The sequence below is a fragment of the Pinus tabuliformis genome, chromosome 2_1 (assembly GCF_031772625.1).
Source record: "Pinus tabuliformis cultivar Carrire ecotype Pingquan chromosome 2_1, CPIR1, whole genome shotgun sequence".
Lineage (NCBI taxonomy): Eukaryota > Viridiplantae > Streptophyta > Pinopsida > Pinales > Pinaceae > Pinus > Pinus tabuliformis.
Window position 1 is genome coordinate 681,810,220 of NC_142299.1, and position 22,522 is coordinate 681,832,741.

At 36.6% G+C, this 22,522-nt stretch overlaps 1 pseudogene; it reads right to left on the reverse strand.

The window, feature by feature from the left end:
* Positions 1–988: 988 nt before the first annotated feature.
* The window catches only part of LOC149202443 (uncharacterized), a 107,353-nt pseudogene continuing 85,819 nt past the window's right edge, over positions 989–22,522 (reverse strand).

Genomic DNA, 22,522 nt, shown 5'->3' on the forward strand with positions numbered 1-22,522 from the left:
AGGGAAAAAAAAATGACAGGTTTTTTTAGCTACTTCATTTTATTGAGATGATTTTTTTCTATTTTTTTTTTTTTTTCTCCATAAAAAAAAATCGTAATTTTATTAAAAAAAGAAAATTACATTTTGTAAATGCTGGTGCATATGCGGTGCATGATCATAACCATATATTTATTAAGATGATTTGAAAGCCCAGAAACGCTTTATAGCCCAGTAAGATAGATTTGAATGTCCAGAAGATAGAGCTTAGTTAGCAAAAGCATACTTTTTTCAGGGGGAAAGGATCCCCGCTGAAGAAGCCACATGTTACAATCATATTACATATATGCGGTGCATGATCATAACCATATATTTATTAAGATGATTTGAAAGCCCAGAAATGCTTTATAGCCCAGTAAAAGGATCCCCGTTGAAGAAGCCACATGTTACAATCATATTACATCATATACGTTTGTACAAGAGGACCATATGTACAACGGAACAACCACATTACATCAAATATATGCTGCTATGCAACGTTGGGATCAAAACCTAGTGGAGAGCGTGGCAATTGACAACCCCTACCATCCTATCATGCACTTCGCGTGCTAGCAAAAACATACTTATTCTAAAGAAGAAATAGGGTGAAGTCATTGAAGGTTCGAGGAAAAAATAGGGTGAAGTCATTGAAGGTTCGAGGAAAAAATAAATAACACTTTCAATATATTATGAACCATACACGTGCAGAAATGAAATCGGTGGAAACCAATTACTTAATTGTCTCCTACTTGCATAATTAGATGACGAAAAGCTATATAGATATAGCAACATTCTCTTTATTTGACTTTATACTTTGAGTAATCTGCCTGCTACTAAAATTCTTCGTTATAAAATTTGAAAGGCGTTCCATGTTTTGATATTCTCTGCAATGGCCTGCTATTCAAACTGTATACACATGCAACATTTCCTTTGAACTGTTGCTTTCCATCGTTCTCCAAAAGAATTGAGTCTATTAATGTCTTGAATTCAGTTGTCTGCCCCTGGTATTACCGTACTCTGGTGCTGCAACCCTGGAAGTCCTTCCTCCAGAGAGTACTTTCTCCATATCTGATTGTAGTTTAAGGGCCTTGGTGTCTCAGACGTTATATCATGGCCATTTTCCCCTTTCAAACAGTTCACGAATTGGTAAATAAGCTGCTTGCATGGATATTTCCTTTAAATCTGATACCATTGACATAAAATTGCAATGAAATTATAGTCAATATCGCCCTCTATGTCTACACCTTTCAAAATGGATTCTAAAATCTTCGCTCTCTCGACCCAGCTAGGCATCCTAATTTCAAATATCTTAGGAAGTCGGTGCAGTACTGTTTCGTACTGCTTCGTCCAGCTCTTCCGGCCGGTTGGTTGCAGCAAGAACTGTAACCGTAGCGGCATGATCCACTGCAAATCCATCCCACATAGTCATGAAAGCCTTCATATTTCTATCAATGTCTTGCTCATATAATTGTAATTTCCCTAAAAAACCATCAACCCATCAAGAAATATAATGGCAGGTTCAAGCTTGTGTGCCAGTGTGAACACAGCAGTCACAAGCTTCTCAGAATCACCAAACCATTTGGTTGCAAGATTGGACATCCTTAGATTGATAAAGACAGCTCTTGATTCTTTTGCCAGTGCCCTTGCAAGCAATGCTTTTCCAGTTCCAGGTGGGCCACACAGCAAATTCCTTTGGATGGACTGAGGAGCTTGGAATGTGCAAACAGTTCAGGCCTCTGGAATGGAAAGATAACCAGGTCATGAAGTTCCTTTCTAATTATTTCCAGCCCTCCAATTGAATTTAAGGTGGATTCAGTATCTTGATGGTTTATAACATCAGAGGCTATCATATTCTCATAAGGGTTCGTGTCTATTCGGGGCAGACCAAGCCCTTCTGAGATTTCCTCGACCACTCTGTTTGATGGCTTTTCATTGTTGGAATTTAATTCCAACTACAACAATGAACAACTGCACAGGAATCTGATTTGCAGTAAATGTTACAGGCTGTTCGGTGCAGCCAAGTCGCCTTTGATATTTCTGCACATTAATATGCATTAAAGTTTCAGTTGATTTCCCCTGCAGACAGCCGACTTGTTTTTTGATAAAGGCATCACCGCCTTGCTGCAATAAATTCTGAGATAAACATTAGAAGATATTTTGTAATATTTTATTGTTTTAATCAAATATCTTTCAGCATATAAATACCGCACAGCAGTTTTGTTTTAATGTTAGCAGCTGTAGCAGTAGAGTGATACACAACAGAGAAGAGCACGCAGCAGCGTGAAGATAAATTCTTCCAGAAAGGCACGACAGTGCACAGCAGTGTAAACGCAACAGTGTAGCAGAGAGCGGAAAGGCAAAAATGCACAGCAGTACAAATTTGTCTGTAATTTGTTTTATGTTTGTTTACTAAGAGAGAACACAGATCTTATTTGTGTAAAACAACAGCGTTTTTTTTTTTTCAAGCACAATCTCTTATGAAATTCCTGTAACAGATAGTTTACTTTTATTAAACGCAAGTTATTTTCCTGTTGCTGTTACACTGTAACTTAAAAAATACTTGACGTCAAAAATTTACGTTGCTGAAACACCACGATCAGCGTTGCTGAAACACCTGTTTCAGCAACTGAAAAAAAACTGTGTTGCTGAAACACCGTTTCCAGCAAGCGATTTTTCTATTTTTCTGTGTAAAAACAGAGTGCGATTTTTGTCTGTCTGTTATGGAATTTATCAGAAAATTCCAACATGGTATCAGAGCTAGTCTAGGCACTCAGTGAGTCAAAAACAGAGATTGTTTTTCACTGTAGGAGCTGTAAGAAGTTAGTTAAGCAGATTTTTCTAGCAGAGAAAGTTTTTTGCTTGTTTTTCAAAATACAGTCAGTACCTTTTCTTTACTAGTACAGGTTAAGATGGCAGATGCTGGAACAGGTTTGACAAATCCCCAACTGCCTCAGTTTAATGGGAAAAATTATAGCTATTGGTCCATAACAATGAAAGCATTGTTTGCTTCTCAAGGAATATGGGAGCTGGTTGAAACAGGTTATGCTGAACCTGCAGATGCAACAGCACTGGCTGCTTTGACAGCAGCAGAAAGAGACCAGTTGAAGAGTGACAAGAAGAAGGATGCCAAAGCCCTCTTTTTCCTCTTCCAATCAGTACATGAAAGTGTTTTTCCGCGGATTGCAGCAGCAACAAAATCTAAGGAGGCATGGGATATTCTCCAAACTGCCTACCAAGGCATGGAGAAGGTGAAGACTGCAAAGTTGCAGATGTTGAGGAGAGACTTTGAAAATCTCAGCATGAAGGAATCTGATACAATAGATTCATTCTTCACCCAGGTTATTGGCTTGATAACCCAGATAAGATCTCATGGTGAGATTCTTGAAGATAGAAGGGTTGTAGAGAAAATCTTGAGATGTTTACCCTCAAGGTTTGAATCTATTGTGGTGGCAATAGAAGAAACAAAAGATCTCTCACAGTTCACGGTAGATGAGCTGAGTGCTTCTCTGTTGTCTCATGAACACAGACTGAGTAGAGGAACAGATTCCTCTTTTGAGCAAGCATTCAAGACTCAGATGTCTTTTGGCCAAAGAAGAGGTGGAAGCAGAGCAAATTACAGAGGTCGTGGAAGAAGCCAAAACAGAGGCAGAAATTATCCAGCTAGCACAAGCGGAAGGAGCTGCAATCAGAACCAAGCTGAAGGTTCAAGCAAATAGCAAGCTCATGGACAAAGGTATGACAAATCCCAAGTCCAATGTCATTATTGTAAAAAATTTGGGCACTATGCCAATGAATGCAAGAAAAAACAAAATGACATGAACAATAGGCAGAATGTTAATTTTGCAAATGAAGAAGATAAGAACCCAAAGAATGTGCTGTTAACATGTAACATAGCACAAGACAAACAAGATGATTTTTGGTTCTTAGACTCAGGTTGTAGTAATCACATGACTGGAAATATTGCAATGTTTGCCAATCTGGATGAAAATGTGAAATCTGAGGTAACAACAGGGACTGATGATAAGATAACTGTCAAGGGTAAGGGCAGTGTCAATATCCGAGCAAAAAATGGAGAACAGATGACTGTGCAAGCTGTATACTATGTACCTGGTCTGAAATGTAATCTTTTGAGCATTGGACAGCTCATGAACAAAGGTTACAACGTGTTCTCAAAGATGATTTGTGTACTATCAGAGACATACCTCCAAGTAAGAAGATCATTGCACAGGTGCAGATGACCAGCAATAGAATGTTTCCTCTCAAACTCAGGGCAGATTTGAAGGAAGGCAGAACTATTGCGGTTGTAACACAAGAAGTCTTTCAAGAACAGGTGAAAGATGTGAATTGGTTGTGGCATTTGAGATTTGGACATCTCAATTTCGGAGGCCTGAATCTGTTGCACAGAAAGGGCATGGTAAAGGGATTGCCGTTGATTGAGAAATTGGACAGCCTTTGTGAAGGCTACATCTTGGGCAAGCAACATAAAGAAAGCTTTCCAGTAGGAAAGAGTATAAGGGCAAAAGCACCCTTGGAAATTGTTCACTCTGATGTGTGTGGACCGATGCAAATACCATCATTTGCTGGAAATAGATATGTTTTAACTTTTATTGATGGTTACACCAGAAAGACATGGGTGTATATGCTGAAACAGAAGAGTGAAGTGTTTGAGAAATTCCGCCACTTCAAAACTCTTGTTGAAAAGCAGAGTGGGCATTATATCAAAGTGCTCAGAACAGATAGAGGAGGAGAGTACATCTCCCAAGAATTTCTGCATTTTTGCAGAGAGAATGGCATACAAAAGCAGTTCACAGCAAGGTATACACCTCAGCAAAATGGTGTTGCTGAAAGAAAGAATAGGACCATTCTTGACATGGTCAGAAGTATGCTGAAGGCAAAACACTTGCCGTATGAGTATTGGGCAGAAGCTGTTACTTGCGCAGTTTACATCTTGAATAGATGCCCAACTAAAGCTGTCATGAACAGAATACCAGAAGAGGCATGGAGTGGTCAAAAGCAAACTGTCACTCACATGAGAGTATTCGGTTGTGTGGCATATGCACATGTACCAGATCAGCTAAGAAAAAAGCTTGATAGTAAGGGGGAGAAGTGTGTCTTTATTGGCTATTGTGATGAGTCAAAAGCATACAAACTCTATAATCCATCCACCAAGAAGTTAATAGTAAGCAGAGATGTGCAGTTCATTGAAGATGAAGCTTGGGATGGAAGCTTGGAAAAAACAGTGAATGTGAAGACAATAGTGTCTCATGAAGAAGAAGAGGAAGGGACAGCAGCAAATAATCCTTCCTTGGTGGCTCCTCCTACACCACAGCAAGTACAACAAACCACACCACAAGCTGGAATCCGAACAGCCTTGAGAAGTCAAGGAAGAACAATTGCTGTTACACCACAAACAGCTACTGCTGAAACACCACAGGGATCAAATACACCCTCAAGTTCGGATGGAACTCCAAGTACACCAAGAAGACCAAGATTCAGAAATCTGAATGAGATTTATGAACAAGGAGAGGTAAGTAACAATACCGATCTGAATTCATTATTTGCTTTGTATTGTCATATTGATGACCCAATCCATTTTGAATATGCTGTAAATGAAGATAAATGGATTGAAGCAATGAATGAAGAAATTGGTGCAATTGAGAAGAGTAAAACATGGGAGTTAGTGGATCTCCCTAAAGGCAAAGATGCCATTGGAGTTAAGTGGGTTTATAAGACCAAAAGTAATGCTGAAGGTAAGATTGACAGGCACAAAGCAAGGCTTGTTGTGAAAGGCTACAAGCAGCAACAAGGCAGAGACTATGATGAAACCTTTGCACCAGTAGCAAGGATGGAAACAGTCAGAACAGTGTTGTCTATTGTAGCACAACACAAATGGAAGATTTATCAGATGGATGTTAAATCTGCATTCCTGAATGGAGTGTTAAAAGAAGAGGTTTATGTTGATCAACCTCCGGGCTATGAAGTTGAAGGACAAGAGCATAAAGTTTGTAAACTGAAGAAGGCTCTTTATGGGCTGAAGCAAGCTCCAAGAGCATGGTACAGCAGAATTGATGCTTATCTGATTGAGAATGGGTTTGCTAAGTGTGATGGTGAACCCACACTCTACATAAAGCAGAATGACGGTAAGATTATTATTGTTGTTTTATATGTAGATGATCTGATTTTTACTAGCAATGATGCTTCTCTCATTGCTGATTTTAAAGCAGTCATGAAGAGTGAATTTGAAATGACTGACTTGGGCTTCTTAAGATATTTTCTTGGAATTGAAGTAGACCAAAGTGAAAATGGTGTTTTCATTTCTCAAGATAAATATGTAGAAGCTGTTTTGAAGAGATTTAACATGCAGAACAGCAAGGCTGCTGTGACTCCAACAGTAGTGGGGCTGAAATTAACCAAAGAAGACAACAACAAATATTTTGATCCAAAATTGTACAAGAGCATAGTTGGCAGCCTTATGTACTTGACTGCAACTAGGCCGGACATTATGCACGCTGTGAGTTTAATCTCCAGATTTATGGAAAGACCGAAAGAGACTCATTGGCAGGCAGTCAAGAGAATTCTAAGGTATGTGAATGGAACGAAGGGGTTTGGTATTTGATACTCCTCTTCTGAAAGTTTCATGTTGACAGGTTACACTGACAGTGATTGGGCTGGAAGTGTTGATGATAGGAAAAGCACATCGGGATATGTGTTTCATATGGGATCGGGAGCCATCTCATGGGCTTCCAAGAAGCAACCAGTTGTGGCTTTGTCAACAGCAGAGGCAGAGTATGTGGCAGCAACAGCAGCAGCATGCCAAGCAGTATGGCTAAGAAGAGTTCTCAAAGATTTGTGTCATGAACAAGAAAATGGCACAACCATTTACTGTGACAATAGCTCAGCAATAGCATTGTCTAAAAACTCTGTTTTTCATAAAAGAACAAAGCACATAGACACCAAATTTCACTTCATACGTGAATTGGTTAACAATGGTGAGATTGTTTTGCAGCACTGCAGAACAGAGGATCAGCTTGCAGACATCTTGACAAAACCATTAGCAAAGAAAGGTTTTGATCATTTCAGAAAATGTCTGGGTATGCAGCAGTTGAAATTAAGGGGGAGTGTTGGAATTTAATTCCAACTGCAACAATGAACAGCTGCACAGGAATCTGATTTGCAGTAAATGTTACAGGCTGTTCGGTGCAGCCAAGTCGCCTTTGATATTTCTGCACATTAATATGCATTAAAGTTTCAGTTGATTTCCCCTGCAGACAGCCGACTTGTTTTTTGATAAAGGCATCACCGCCTTGCTGCAATAAATTCTGAGATAAACATTAGAAGATATTTTGTAATATTTTATTGTTTTAATCAAATATCTTTCAACATATAAATACCGCACAGCAGTTCTGTTTTAATGTTAGCAGCTGTAGCAGCAGAGTGATACACAACAGAGAAGAGCACGCAGCAGCGTGAAGATAAATTCTTCCAGAAAGGCACGGCAGTGCACAGCAGTGTAAACACAACAATGTAGCAGAGAGCGGAAAGGCAAAAATGCACAGCAGTGCAGATTTGTTTGTAATTTGTTTTATGTTTGTTTACTAAGAGAGAACACAGATCTTATTTGTGTAAAACAGCAGCGTTTTTTTTTTTTTCAAGCACAATCTCTTATGAAATTCCTGTAACAGTTAGTTTACTTTTATTAAACGCAAGTTATTTTCCTGTTGTTGTTACACCATAACTTAAAAAATACTTGACGTCAAAAATTTACGTTGCTGAAACACCACGATCAGCGTTGCTGAAACACCTGTTTCAACAACTGAAAAAAAACTGTGTTGCTGAAACACCGTTTCCAGCAAGCGATTTTTCTGTTTTTCTGTGTAAAAACAGAGTGCGATTTTTGTCTGTCTGTTATGGAATTTATCAGAAAATTCCAACATTCATCTGGTGCTTTCCTAGGATCCAGTTTCCTAAAAGGTGTACTAATAAACAGGGCGATTACTTCATTGACGATCCCTGTTATTTGCAGATATTATCGTTTATAATCACTCTATATTTGTATCAACTTATATCAATATATCACATGTATTAAAAAATGTTATATTTAAAAATAATAAAATAATATTTATATTAACAAATTAAAAATAGTAATAATAAATAAAAATAATTTGTTCACCATAAACTTTATATATATATATATATATATATATATATATATATATATATTAAGAGTTTGCAGGTTCAAAACAGGAAAGAGATAAAGTATGTATGCTTTAGTAGATTAGCAATCAAATCAGTGCACAGAAGTGGGTATCTTGTCCCAAAAATAAAAAAGCCTCATCCACCACTATGATGATAATTATTTTACATCATTCTAAAAAACCAAAATTATTATATGGTTAAGAAATTAAAATCTATCCGTTTACAATTAGATATAAATCCTATCCGTTTACAATTAGATTTAAGATTTATATTTAAATATCCTGTTCAAATTCTATAAAACTTTTATATTATTAGTAAACCTAGAAGGATATAACATGTATTCATCTATACACATTTTCTTATTACTAAGTGAGGTTTTAAAATAGTGATTTATAAAAATTTTCAATTATTGGTAAACATAGAAAGATACAATATGTATTCATCTAAACAAGCATTTTTATTGGTAAGTGAGGTTTTCAAATAACATTATGTGATTTTTCACTTATAAGTAGTCTTTCAACCACTTTGTATAGCTATGTAAGCTATATTAATCAGACATAATAATGTTTTTGTTCTCTAACATTCTCATAATTTTATGGATAGTATTACAGGGTTGTCCACCGTCTAATTCTTATTAGTTTTGCCATAAGGACTATAGTAATCAGAATCATTTTATTGTGTTTTTAGCGTCGGTATGTACTATGTTGTTTGTTGAGCATATTATAATTTATTTCTTGGTTTTGACTTCTCGAGACGAAGAGGCTGTAAGTATATATTATGTTGGGTTTCTGTCATTTAAATTTTGGATCTGTAAACTAATGCTAGCTTTGGTCTAGCAATATGAAATGCTAGTGAAGTTGGGAAGGGCCAGGAATGGGATGTGCCAGGAAAGGGAAAGGAAAAGTTTGTTGATCGTTGTGGATGTGTTGTCTACTCCTATCGAGAACGATATGACCTGTTCTTATTTGTATGAAATATGGCTACTCGCCCATTTTGTAAATTTACTTTAGATTGTTGCCTAAACCTTTTACATGTATTGGTCGGTGGAAACCAATGGGAAAATGGCTACTTTGCAGACATTGCAAATATCCTAGATGGGGTTCCGCTGAGATAATCTATGTGAATAATTGATAGCTCTCTAACCATTTGTGCTTCTGAACAAGATCAATTGAAGCTTTGACTGCATATGACTCAAACAAGCTACCAAACAAGAAGGGATGCCCCAGACTCGAGAATGACAGCCTCTTGTTCTTTATCTCTAAATTCGTCCAAATCTGTGTCTTGCTGCACAGTCTTGAACAATTATGGAGAGAGATATGTTAATATATAGTTTAAGACTTGCTTCAAATTCAATCTCCTTCTTAATATGTGTCTGGAAATGAGTGAGGTGATAGCTTTAATGCTAAACGACTGCTAGTGGTGATTATACCTTTTCCAAATCCCTTCCAACCTTGCACGTTGCATTAGAATCTGCCACATACAACAACTTACACTAGGCAAGGAGGTATCGAGGCGAGGTAGGCTATTGAAACTACACTAATGATTTTTTCACATAACCACCAGTAGAGGCATTGTAGACATAGGCAAAGACAAAGGTTGCAGAGCCTAGTGAATTGAAACATCAAGCAATGGAGCCAACATCCTTTCTAGTTCTAGATACAACTCCATCACCAGTAGTTTATTAAAAAGGAGCATAGGTAAGTAAGCAGTTAGAGAAGCAGTGGGACTAAGCAACAACTTTCATTGAAAATAAGTCAATTAAAGCCCTACTTTATGGTGTTTAATACAACTTTTGCATGTTGAACAAGATTTATGGAAATCATGTCTAAAATTCACTGTAGCCACATGGATGGTTTATGAAGTTCTACCTACTCACTATCTTTTCCAGTTCAAAGCTGGTTTTGAGATCTAGGCCCCTGTGTTGATTTCATAGCTTCCTCCCTCAGTCTCATACTATGTGCTTTATTGGTCACTTTTGAGTGTTTTGTTGTCTTTGTGATACTCCTTAAAATGCAAGCTTAGTAAAATCACGGTTGCATAACCCTTTTCAAGGATTTAGTTCCACATTAGTATGACTACTATATGACAATACCTATGCAACACGCAGAATGTATTGAATGACCCTTCCCATATGTGTATTCAGTCCAAAGGGGTGACATTTAAAACACCTTTTGTTTGTTGAGTAGGCATTTCCCTACTGTTGCTACTACTAGCACGAACCCACTAATCCAGGTCTAATATGCATTTATTGGTGGCAAAGCTTTAATATTTGAGATGTCACACTCCCAAGGTATGTATTTTTTATCTTGCAACTTTAAATTATAGTACGTGCCAAATTATTACGTGTAAAGCTTACCATTGAATGAGTCATCAACGAGCATCTCAAATATCGTGATCCAAAGGAGTAGGTCCTTTCTCTTCACTCCATTTAGCTTCTTCATCTTATGTTGCTAAGCATAGGCACTGATCTCTACACCATAATGAAATGTTTCCTCAATCTTTTTGAACTGGTGCTCAATCTTCTTCTCTTGCTTGATCCACACAAAGTCAATTTCTCTTACCTATCCACATTATGCAATGTCCTCAAGAGGCAACAGGCCCTTGGGAAGACCTACCTCTGCAAGAAATTCCATGGATTTCTTCTTCTAAATTTCACTCCCATGGTAGATTTCTGCACTAGATCTCTGATCATTGGAATGTTGAAGATCCATTCTCTCTATTTTTGTCTATAACAACTCTGCTATGCTCTTAATCTATTGAGAAAATGCGTGGGTCCCCAAGGCTTAAATATTTGAAAATTGTGTCAATTAGAGGCTTGGAAACATCCCATTAATGAAAACACGGAATTATATTAGGTGGATTAGAAGCACGGATACATCTTCTTCACCCTAGAAACATCCATTAAAATAAAAATTGAAAATATGTCAATTAGAGTCCTACTTTATGGAATTTAAGACAACTTTTGCATGCTAAATGGGATTTATGGAAATCATGACCAAAATTCACTGTAGGCACATGGATGGTTTATGAAGTTCTACATACTAGCTTTGCCAATTCAAAGTTGGCTTGGAGGTCTAGGCCCCTTTGTTGATTTCATAGCTTCCTCCCTCAGTTTGGTAGTATGTGATTTATGGGTCCCTTTTGAGTGTTTTTGTTGTCTTTATGATGCTCCTTAACACCAGAGATTCTTAATCAGGGAGGGAAAGTAACTACTGAAGGTAGCTTAATGGATTGATTATATACTTAATGATCTATTGATTCTCTGTACAACTTATTTATTAGGCAGTGTAGAACCGTCTATAAAGGAATATGCCTCATGTTCCCTACTGCTACTACTACTAACAAAAACCCACTAATCCAGGTCTAATACACATTTCTTGGTGACATAGCTCAAATATTTGATATGTCTGACTCTCAAGGTATGTATTTTTTAGCTTTTTAACCTTGAAGTGTATATCAAGCTTCAGGTGCCCATATACAGTGCATCTAATGCACATTCTAGATTCAATGTACCATTACAAAGGCTCACACACAAAGAATTGATGCATCATCCCTAACCCATAGGAATGTAAAATGCACATATATGATAAGAGGAGTCTACATGTATTAGATGACTAACATGATGCCCATTGTCTAACAAGTCCAGATCTTCCTTGTTGGGATTTTCCTTGCAATCCTTGAAGTTCATAACAATCAACAACCTTGGAATTCTTGAGATTACTTTGCTACTTTGGTTTTCATAATAGGAATTGTGTTTGCTTAGTTTGCAGATACTCGACTCTATAATTTTGTTTGCAAGAACAAGATGTTAAGGGATCTGGGTGGCCCAGTTGAACCCATTATCGACAAGGTATTATGGGGCATTTCTGGTGGTGGGGATTGGTTATTTTTGCATGGAATGTTGGTAAAGGTTATACTTTTAAAGGATATTCTTTGAATTCAGGTTATCTGGCATATGTGATGGTGCTTGTGGAGAGAAAACTTGTTGGTCAGAAATAGAAAAAGAGTATGAAGAAAATCAGATCATGACTTTTGTGTGGATACCTTGCTTAAGCTTAGACAAAACATTGACAAGGATAAGAAGAATTCGATCTATATGAACAAGAGCTCTAAACTTTAAAATGTTGGTCTTTTAGGAAATTTATTTTTGTAATTGATGTATGTCTTTCCTCCAAGGAAATCATACCTATTAGATTTCTCTTTCTCTTGCATATATCCATGTGGATTTCATTATTTAAAACAAGTTGAAGAAGATACTTGGAAATAGTCTTAAAGATAGGATTCTTATTTCTACTTCCATGATAGAAATCTTTCAGTCTTTCACCTTTCAGTTTGTTTCATTAACTGGGTTTGAAGTTTTCATGATTGTTGCTGCAAAGTCCTGAAAATATATCTTGGTGAAGAAATCTACTTATGCTATTACTGGTGTTTTTCAATTCTTTGAACCACAACATACATAAGCATGGAAGGTTCAGAGAAATGGCACAAATATGCAACATCCACTAAACTGGCACTAGTTCAGGGCAAGGACTTGATGCCTGGCAGCCCTCCTTGTTAAGATATGGAACACTATTTCATGGGATATTTTCACACATGTATTTATATATTGGCCATGATGGGTATGCTTTTTTACTAAATGAAATGTATTATGCTTTTGGAAATTTGAGCTTTGGAAAAAATCATCATCTCCTCTTGGCTAGTCGTTAAAATCCTTATGAGTGAAACTCAATATTAATATTTAACTTTAATATAAAAATAATTGAAATATTATTTACTAATCTTTGTGTTTTTATGAATACATATAACAACATGCATGTTGTAATTTCTTTTAAGTTATAAACCTTATAATTTAGTCTCGATTAAAAATAGTGATAACAAGATGAAATCTTTACACTCATGAATGAAAGTAATTTAATGGTATACTGTATTGATATTAAAAAGCTAAATTACACATTGTCGTATGGCTTGTCACTCAGATTTTTTGTGATATACGTAGATATTTTGGTTCATATGTAAGCACTACAACTAGACAGTTACCTCCATTATTAAAACATGAGATGGCCAATGGTGTTGTCAACCTTTGTTTGCCACTATTTCTATTTTTGTTTTTACTTGAGTTCTCTTGTTGTTGTTATCATCATTAGGTCATGAGATAGTTGAAGTTTTCAGTGGTGGTTATAATTTACTATTATTAAATCTTGGGTAGTTTGGAAAAACTTATTTTTCCAACGAAGAAGACATTAAGTGTGTTATGTAAACCTATATTGAAAACTAATGTTGGTATTAGATGGGCAAGTTGAATTTGTATTAAACTTTTTTTGTAGCATGAGAAGGGAAAAGGGAAAAGTGACCATTCAAATTAGATTTAGAGTAATAAATACAAACTCTGTAATATTTCAAAAAATCAAGAGTAATAAATACAAACTCTAATATTTCAAAAAATACTTATTCTTACTTATTCTCCTATAATGATTTTTGAAACCTTATATTAGGAGTTTTTATTTTCAATTGTTTTTCTAATATCTCAATGATTTTCTTTTCATTTCGGTATTGTTTGTGAATCATAACAAACATCTCTTGAATTCGGTATAGTTTGTGAATAATAACAACCAGCCCTTCGATATGAAATCATAGTTTTTGATGTTATAGAAATGTTAGCTAAGGTTAAATTAGTTGGTGACTTATTATTTCAAATCTTAGTAGTTAACTTAACTTAATTCATAGTCCTTTAAAGTTTGTCTTTTAAAAAGACTGAAGTGTGACGATTGAAACAACCACTTTATGAAATAAAAACTTTTTATTAAAACAACAATTTTATGGAAATAATAAATATTAAAATTTAATATGGTAAAATAGTATATGTCCTATAAAACACATGATGACCTTATGTTCTATGAATTAAATGACATATAGAGTTAAACTACATATAGAAGATTTACATGTTTAAAAGCATTTTTAGTTCTTGCCATAACACAATAAGACTATAGTAATATGTCTAGTACATGCTACTCATTGTTGCATGGGAATCAAAACATCAAACATAAAGTTTTAATGCAAATCTTGTAATACAGTTTTTCTCCACCTTATTAAATCTTGATATTGTTTTTTGTTAGCCAATGAACAATTTAATGTCTTATTTGTCCTCTTATCGAGGAAGAGAAACACAAAACTTAGGGATAAAAAGCATATTGTCAGTAATTTTTTTTCATAGTCATGTAATGCTAGCTTTACTCTAGCATTACTTGGTTAAGATTAATTGTTTGGCCTTAACATCATCATTCACATTACTAATGAGTCTTTCCATTGCCACGATCCCCTAAGCCCTCTGCTACACATGGATGCCCAAATTGGGCACATGTTATTCTCTTTAATTTCCATCTAGCTTGGTGTCTTGCTTGATATTGATGCTTCCTTCATATAGGAACTAAAATCTAGCTGAGAGCAAGGCGAGAAAAGTTGCTATAGCTCGTGAAAATGTCAAAATAATTTTTGACACCATGGAGGCTATGAGCTTAACCAAGAATGCAATGGAATTATAAGTTGCAACCCTACTAGGTACGCTAGTTAGGCCCTTGTTTCTAATCTCCTTCCTTTTACATGTAGAACCAATAAATACAGCAAAGCCCATGTTTTGGTCATTAATTATGAGTCAGGATTTCAAACCTACCAATTTCACTGACTCATATAGGATTACGAGCTAGTGTGCTAAAAACGCTTGAAAACATTATCTTAACCATGGATTATTAAGCATATTACTATGTATCAAACTCAAATCATAAGTGGTGACATCTCTAGGAAAATTTGATTTATGATTTATCATTCTACCTATGAATACAATATTAATTACAATACTGATAATCCTAAGCTTCTGCTACATGAAAATGAGTGATCAAGGTTTTCTTATTTATGAGTATCAGAGAAACCATTGGAGTTAATAGTTGAGTAGGCCTTTGTTTTTCATTTCAAGATTCCAAATGCGTTTACTAATATAGCTATGTTGGTTTGTTGAGGTTCCAAACTTTGCAAGATGTACTCCCTTACAAATTTCTAAGAGTTTATTCGTATACCTTCCTTCCTAATCAAGGGGAAAGAAGTATCAAGAATATTCATGGAGAATGTAATGGTGAATTCCTCTATATCAATGGTCGCAAGAATTATAAATCCTAGATCTAGGGTCACTTCTTTATGTTCTAGCCACGAGCTCGACTTCATTCAATTTTCACGATTGTGTATCGTTCCTTGTTTATTTTATAAACTTCAATCCTCTCCTTATATGTAGTTATTACACCTTTATTTGGCAATAGGAGTGAAGTCATTTTCTCATCAAAGTAATGGTATGACCGTGCTGCAAATTACTCAACTCTTCCCATTATTATAGTCTTTATGTACAATGATTTAGAACTTCTAAAAGATATAGGGGAAGGCACACCAATAAGGTGTATTTAAGTTGTGGAATCAATAAAATGCAATATGTTTAAGGGTCAAGAAATACCTAACATCATGGTGTTGATTACTAAGAAGGAAAAAGTCATTGGCCGATTCTTTAAAGACTTAAAACTACAGGTATGTCTACTTCGTGTATTCCCCATATATATCGAATGAGAGGATGGGAAGCAGAGAATGAATGTCATGTTATCCCTATTCCTAGTATATATATGGGCTACAGAGCCCCCTTAAGGGAAGGCAGACAGATAGGGGAGCTAAAATTTTTTACCATTTCCAAATTTTCTATAATTTCAAAAAAAACAATATCAATCCGTTGGTCTTGTCGAGACGATTGCAACGATATAAATTTTGTCTCAATCTGACTTACAGATCAAAAGTTATGTCCCTATAAAGATCAGCCAATTGCATCGTGCCTAAGCATCATGACACCCACGTGGCACCTAACATACCCATGTGGCGACCCACGTGGTAGGTATGAATATAGAGGAAGGTCAGGGTCAACCCTCCTCCCAAACATGAAAAATTAAATTTTAATGATAGGGCCTGACCCTTGACCTCCGACCTAGGTCATGATTGCCCCCCCTCCCCCTCTCCCCTCTTACTGTTGTAATGTAAAGGGTCAGGCAAATTCAACCCTCGATCACCCCAACCTTACGACCTGTAGGGATGAAGAGTCAGGTTGTCCCACTGGAGGTCAGGATGACCTCCTGTCCTTCGACCTAGTTGACCTCAAAACTAATTTGATTTTTTTCTAAGTTTAAGCCAGTTTCTAGCATTTTAACAATGTAATTTCTCTTCAAACTTTTTGACCTTTTTCAACAATATTTCTAGCACTTAGTAGCTACCAATTTATAAAGTTAAACTTGAGAAAAAATCATTCATAATTATGATAACAATTTTAACAACATTTGAAGAGAATTTCTACATAAAATACATAATGTTGTAGCAACTCATAAACGCAGTAGAAAATTGATTTCTTGGTGCATGCATGACAGAATGCAACCACATGGAATGGAATCTAGAAGTCCTACCCTTTAAATAACAATGTACCCAATAGCATGTAGTAATATTCCAATATTAATACAGTAAACTAAACATGCATTCAACACAAGATTTCAAATCTTTCCACATTATTTATTACACTACTAAACACATTTCGACTAGTGTAGCTCAAAATTATCATAATAAATAATCCATGCAATTAAGTTAGTATATAAGTGTGTATCTCATGCATTTCACATCTTCATGTAGCTTGTGATAATCAATTTATACATAGTAAGCATGTACAATTCTATAATTAATCAAAATCATGTCTCTGCAATGAGAAAGATTCCATGCTACTTATTGCATTAATATAAGCATTATATCCACATGTTAATCCAACACCTTGTATATAATGACAACAATAACATTGGTCAAATCACATAGATAATAACATATTGAATCATGACATCTTATAAACATCATTTTCAGACCAACAATGAGAAATAAGTATATATATAATTCTTGGTTTCTTGAGAACATAAGAAATACTTATCTCAAAACTAATGGGAAACTGAGTCTAGGACTATGACCCTCCACACAACCATAGACAACTACAACCAAGTCTCACTTGTATGTGTCAATCCCAAGCCAGATTCGAGAGGGTGAGGGATCTTTTTCTTCAAGGATTGCATGCCTCTATCAGTTGAGATAGGGAATTTAGAGATTTATCCCCCTCCACAAACCAACTTCTTTAAAACCAACAAAACACACAGGGAATCTAGAGACTAGCAGTCTCCATGCTTCCAAAACACAACAATATGGTTCCACCCAATGAATGGATTCCATAAGCAATAGTAAAATTAAAAGACAACAAAGAAGCTTCGAAATATCTCCCAGGAATTTTCTAGGATCAATTCCTCTACCCCAACCCTTTGGGATTTTTTGAGAAATTCCATATCCACCCTCCAAGTGACTAGGGACTCAACAAGCAATCAATTCCCCACCTGGTGATTTCTTTTAGCTCCTTTTTCCAATTGAAAACTTCATTCCCTTTTTATTGTTCACCCTATATTAGTAATGCAAATTTCTCTATCTTTATTGTTGTTCCTTGTGTTCTTCCTTTTTCCAGCTCGAATATTCAAGCCAAAAATCCCCTCTGATGTCGTTCAAATGCATTTTATTATTTTTCTTGTGTCTCTCCATGTTCCTCATGGAACATTCTTGGGTGTCTCTTCATATTCCTCATTGAATTTTTTTCATATGAATATAATTTCCAGCAATTAATCACCCCATCCCTTTGGAATTCATGTCCCATTACTCAACCCATTTTATTTATCATAATGTTTACATTGAATACATAAATGTAACTACTTGGGGTTCTCATATGGGTATTATTTATGAACAATGGGGATTCAATAATGCATCTATGCATCATAGGAAAAACACCAAGCCCACCCATACTCAAGCGAGTGTGTAGAAATACATCATCACATCCAAATCTCATTGATAGAAAGACTAGAAACTCACCATTTCCATAAGCCCCTTAAATAAGATTTTGTTAGATAGGCCCTTCTTACTCAAGTAATAGCTCTTCCTGCTTAGATTAGAGACCAAAATAGCCTCTTCCTTGTGAATAAAAAAATGTTAGGTAAGTTAAAATGGGTACGTATGCAGGTGGATGTAGTGCTTGCTTTGTTAGATGTACCAACACGAAGAGCAATGAGAGAGGCACATGAAACAACAAAGATAAAAAAGCTAGCACCACCACCTAATATGCACAATTCTTGGGGAAAGCAATAGTGATATCCCAGGAGGTGGATGCAAGTGTGTATGCATATAAAGATTCAAAGAAACTAGTTCCAAATCCATGCATGGACTAAAAGGGAGAGCCATTTTGGAAATAGATAAGGCCCTGTCCATTCAACTGGGCTGTTACACAAAAATATCGTCACCATGATTATTTGCAGTCAGTATGGGTCTATAATCACTTGTACTGTCCTCCTAAGCAAGTCTCAGACCTCAGCTCTTCAAATCAAGCTTTGGAAACGAGAGAAAGACATTAAAAATCAATGTAACTCTGGTTCCGCACTTTCTCTCATAGTCACCTGCGGTCCTGCACCTTCTGTGTACAAAAGCTGCGTACTTACCCGCTCTGTCCCTAACGGTGTAGGTGCAGACCCCTGCGAAAGTCAAAAGGCGCAAGTTTTATCTTAAAAAACTCACTTTGGGTTAATTCTAGAGGTTTCTAGAAGGAATTTTGACGTGGATTGTTTGCTCTGAGGTGGTTCATGCATCCCAAAAGAGAAGGAGCTAATCCCTTGATGAGAGGAGCTATCCCTTTGAAGGAGGGCTTTATCCCTTTGAAGGAGGACCTAGTAACCTCCCTCCATTGCACTATAAATACAGGCATTGGGCTGGTTGCTGGGGAGGTTAGAAGCTGAACATTTTTGAGGGTAAATGTTAGTGAAATCAAGACTTCCTAGTTAAGCCTAAAGAGGAGAGATCACATACCTTTTTGGTTTCATTGGGGAGTGAGTGAAACTTGTCAAAGTAGAGGAGACTTCTTGCTGGACCCTGGGAGGAGCTTGTACAGCGTCAAGGCAAAGGTTGTAAGTTTCTTCTTCTTTTGAATTAATACAATCAAACTCATTTTTCTCAACAAGTATCTTATGTTATTTGTTTCATGGACTCCTTGACTTTCATGTTAAATATGTTTTATGCAATTGGCTTTTCAGGTGCTATTTAATTTGTTTGCCTTGTTTGTGTTTGCAGATTCGCGAAGAGGAGCTCATTTGGATCAAAGGAGCGAAGGCATCCACAAGCTAGCGTTGGACCTAAGGTAGGCCCTAAAAACACTTGTTTGCTATTGTTTATTAAAGCATATTTAGAGAAAGATAGTGTCTGGTTGGTTTGCTTGTCATTAGGTCTTCTTTAGATTCTAGGAAGGTTTATCTTGTCAGCAAGATCAACTTATTCTGTGTGACAAAATGGCGACTCCACTGGGGAATTGATTGTTTTCCTTGTTTATACTTTGACCTGAGAAACTCTATTTTTGTTTATGTTTTTGGCTTGATGATTGTGGGATTGGGTGGATTTAGTTAATTTTGAGTTTGTTTTTATTTTTCATAGTTTTGGGAGAAGTACGCACCCTCTGAGTTAAGCACAGTGCGTACCTGTATGCACTTTTGCTTTGTGCACAGAGCGTGAACGCACCTGTGTAAACAGACTGCCTGCGTACCCTGTCAAAATTTTGAGAAATTTTAAATTTTTCTCCTTTTTATCAGTTTAGAATCTTTTTATAGGTTTTAGCCATTTCCCAGACCTGCGTGTACCCTGTCAAAAACTTTCCTTGGTTTAATTTCACTAGTGTTAGGGTTTTAGGTGAAATTCCTAGGAGTTTTTCTTGTTGGGTTTGTTTTTCATTTTGGTTGTGTAGTGGCTTTGAGCTTAGAAGCTGTAGGGACTTCAGATCACCTTAGTGTCTACCAGCCTTCTTATGAGTCTGACCATGTATGAAATCTCCCCTTGTTTGAGGAATCCGCGTTGAGTTTTCTCTTTACAAAACTTCGAAAAGCTTGTGTTTGAGAGATTGGATTTTCATTTTCAAAAAGAAAATGAAATTGGTTGTTCTTGATTGATTTGTGATTCTGCATAAATTAGTCCTTAGCTTGCATCTAGCTGAGTAAAACATCCTTAAAAAATACTTTTAGTAGGCTTTGACTTCAAATAGTTTTTTATAATTTGTAGATCTCAAAGTTAGTCATTTTCATTAGTTCTGAGTGTTTTGCAAAAAAAAAAAAAAAATCTCTTTTGGAAAAGTTTGTTTTTTGTAGTGATTGAGTGCTTTGAAATGAAAAAGGGAAATTTTTGTGAAATAATTAGTTGTCTCATTTTGAGTGCTTTGGAAAGGAAAAGCTCTTCTTTTAATTTGTTTAATTGAGAAAGATTTGTGTTTCTAAAGTATTTGCATTCTCAAACTCTTTCTTAGTTTAGAAATTCATCGAAGAGAAAAAGATTGTTTAGATCATCTTAGGTGCATTTTTAGTGATTTTGAGTCGAGTCTACATACCATGAGTTTCATCTCCGCACCTTTGGACTTAAACAAAAACCACTAAAATTAACGCTTAAAGTAAAATTCACCTAGTAACATTTTTATTTCTAGGGCTCTGATACACCAACTTAGCTTAGCCTATTGTCTTGGAGTAGGAGAGTAATTAACTCTCCAAGACAGTAAAAACAAACAAGTAGTTGTATCTTGTGGTAGGGAAGAAATCCAATTGTTGCATTTATGCTCTGGGAAAGCTCCTCTTAAAGGAGAAGCATGAGATCGTGTTCGAACCAGTGTGGGAATCAATCCTTCCTCATTAGGAACGACGCCAGATATTCACGTATTAAAAATGGTAAACCTCGGACTAACCATTGTCGAGGAGCCTGGGGTCACTTGTTGGTAAACCTTGGATTATATCAAGTAGCCTTCAAGGGGATTGAGCTTGCTACTCTGCCCTTACGTGCGTATCGAATCGTAGACTATTCCCCCAGGTGTATTTGTCTCAGTTGGTAACCTTAGTGGCCATATTCTTTAGGACTCTTCCTGAGGTGACAGTGGTGGGAATATCCCACTGTACCTGGATCAGACGTCGGCTAGACTCACTTAGATTTTCTGGGGGGTTCACTTCACTCGAGACAGTTAAGTGGAGGAACTTGTGCCAGTCTATTCATTAAGCAGGTTGCCGGGGTAACTGTTCCAACTGCCATTTCTGTACTGAACTCTGCGACGTTGGATTTCATCACCAACTAGTGTTTTTGGTCCGGAAAGTTATTATTTGTGTGTGTTTGATCTCCTAGATTCTTTAGGCGTGTGATTCAAATTTGTTTGGTTCTTTAGAGACCTTAGGTGCTTTTTATTGAGATTTTACTTTGTTTGCATGTGAAGTAGTTAAAAGTCTTTAACTGTGGCTGAATTACCAAGACAGTCCCGTAGACTTCGGGGCCAGTCTCCTGAGATTATAAACGTAGCTGACTTACTGAAGAAGTCCCGTAGACTTCGGGGCCAACCTCCTGAAGAAGTACCGAGCCAACTTGAAGGCTTAAAAGTCCTCATAACTCCTAGAGACAGTAGAGTTGGGTCACCGGAAGAAGGAGAATCTTCTTTAATAGTACATCTTGATTTTCAAACGCCAGTAGCAGGATATAATCCACAGTCAGTGTCTGTCTCCGAAATCGCTGGTAGATTTTCATCTACTAGTGATATAGGTGAAGAACCCGAAATATCCGAGCCTGAAAGTGAATTTGCTGCTACTCCGACATCGGGGTATGTTTCTACAACTTTTAGTGGTCCTAGTTCACCTAGGGTAGAAAGAGTAATCACTCAAGATCTTCCTTCCGGACTTATTTCTATTGAAGAACTTGCTCCGGAAGAAGAAGAAGTAGGCATCCCTATCCCTGAAAATCAACCTGTCATTGAACTAAGGGAGCGTGAATCAATTTTTTACAGTCCACCTAGGAGTAGTTCTTGGTATCTTTCTTTAACTAATTATTTAGAAAACTCAGGGTTAAGTTTTTCACCACCTCATGCTCATTATCACTCAACACCTAGAGGTTTTTATACTCCTGTAAATATGTCAGGACAGTCGTCCATGTTTACTCAATCGCCCGAATATTTTTTGTACGGCGGTCCATCTGTTCCCTCTGGGTATCAGTCTCTTTCTGGTACTTGTTTGGGAGCATCTCCTCAACCCATTGAGCAAGGGTTATTAACTGGAAGCAATGGTACAAAGCCGTTGAGCGTTGAAGACATTCTTATGATGTCAGGTTCTATTCCCAATCCTCAACCTCAAGGTGGCCACTTACCGCCTGGGGGGCAGCCTCAATTAACGCCTGG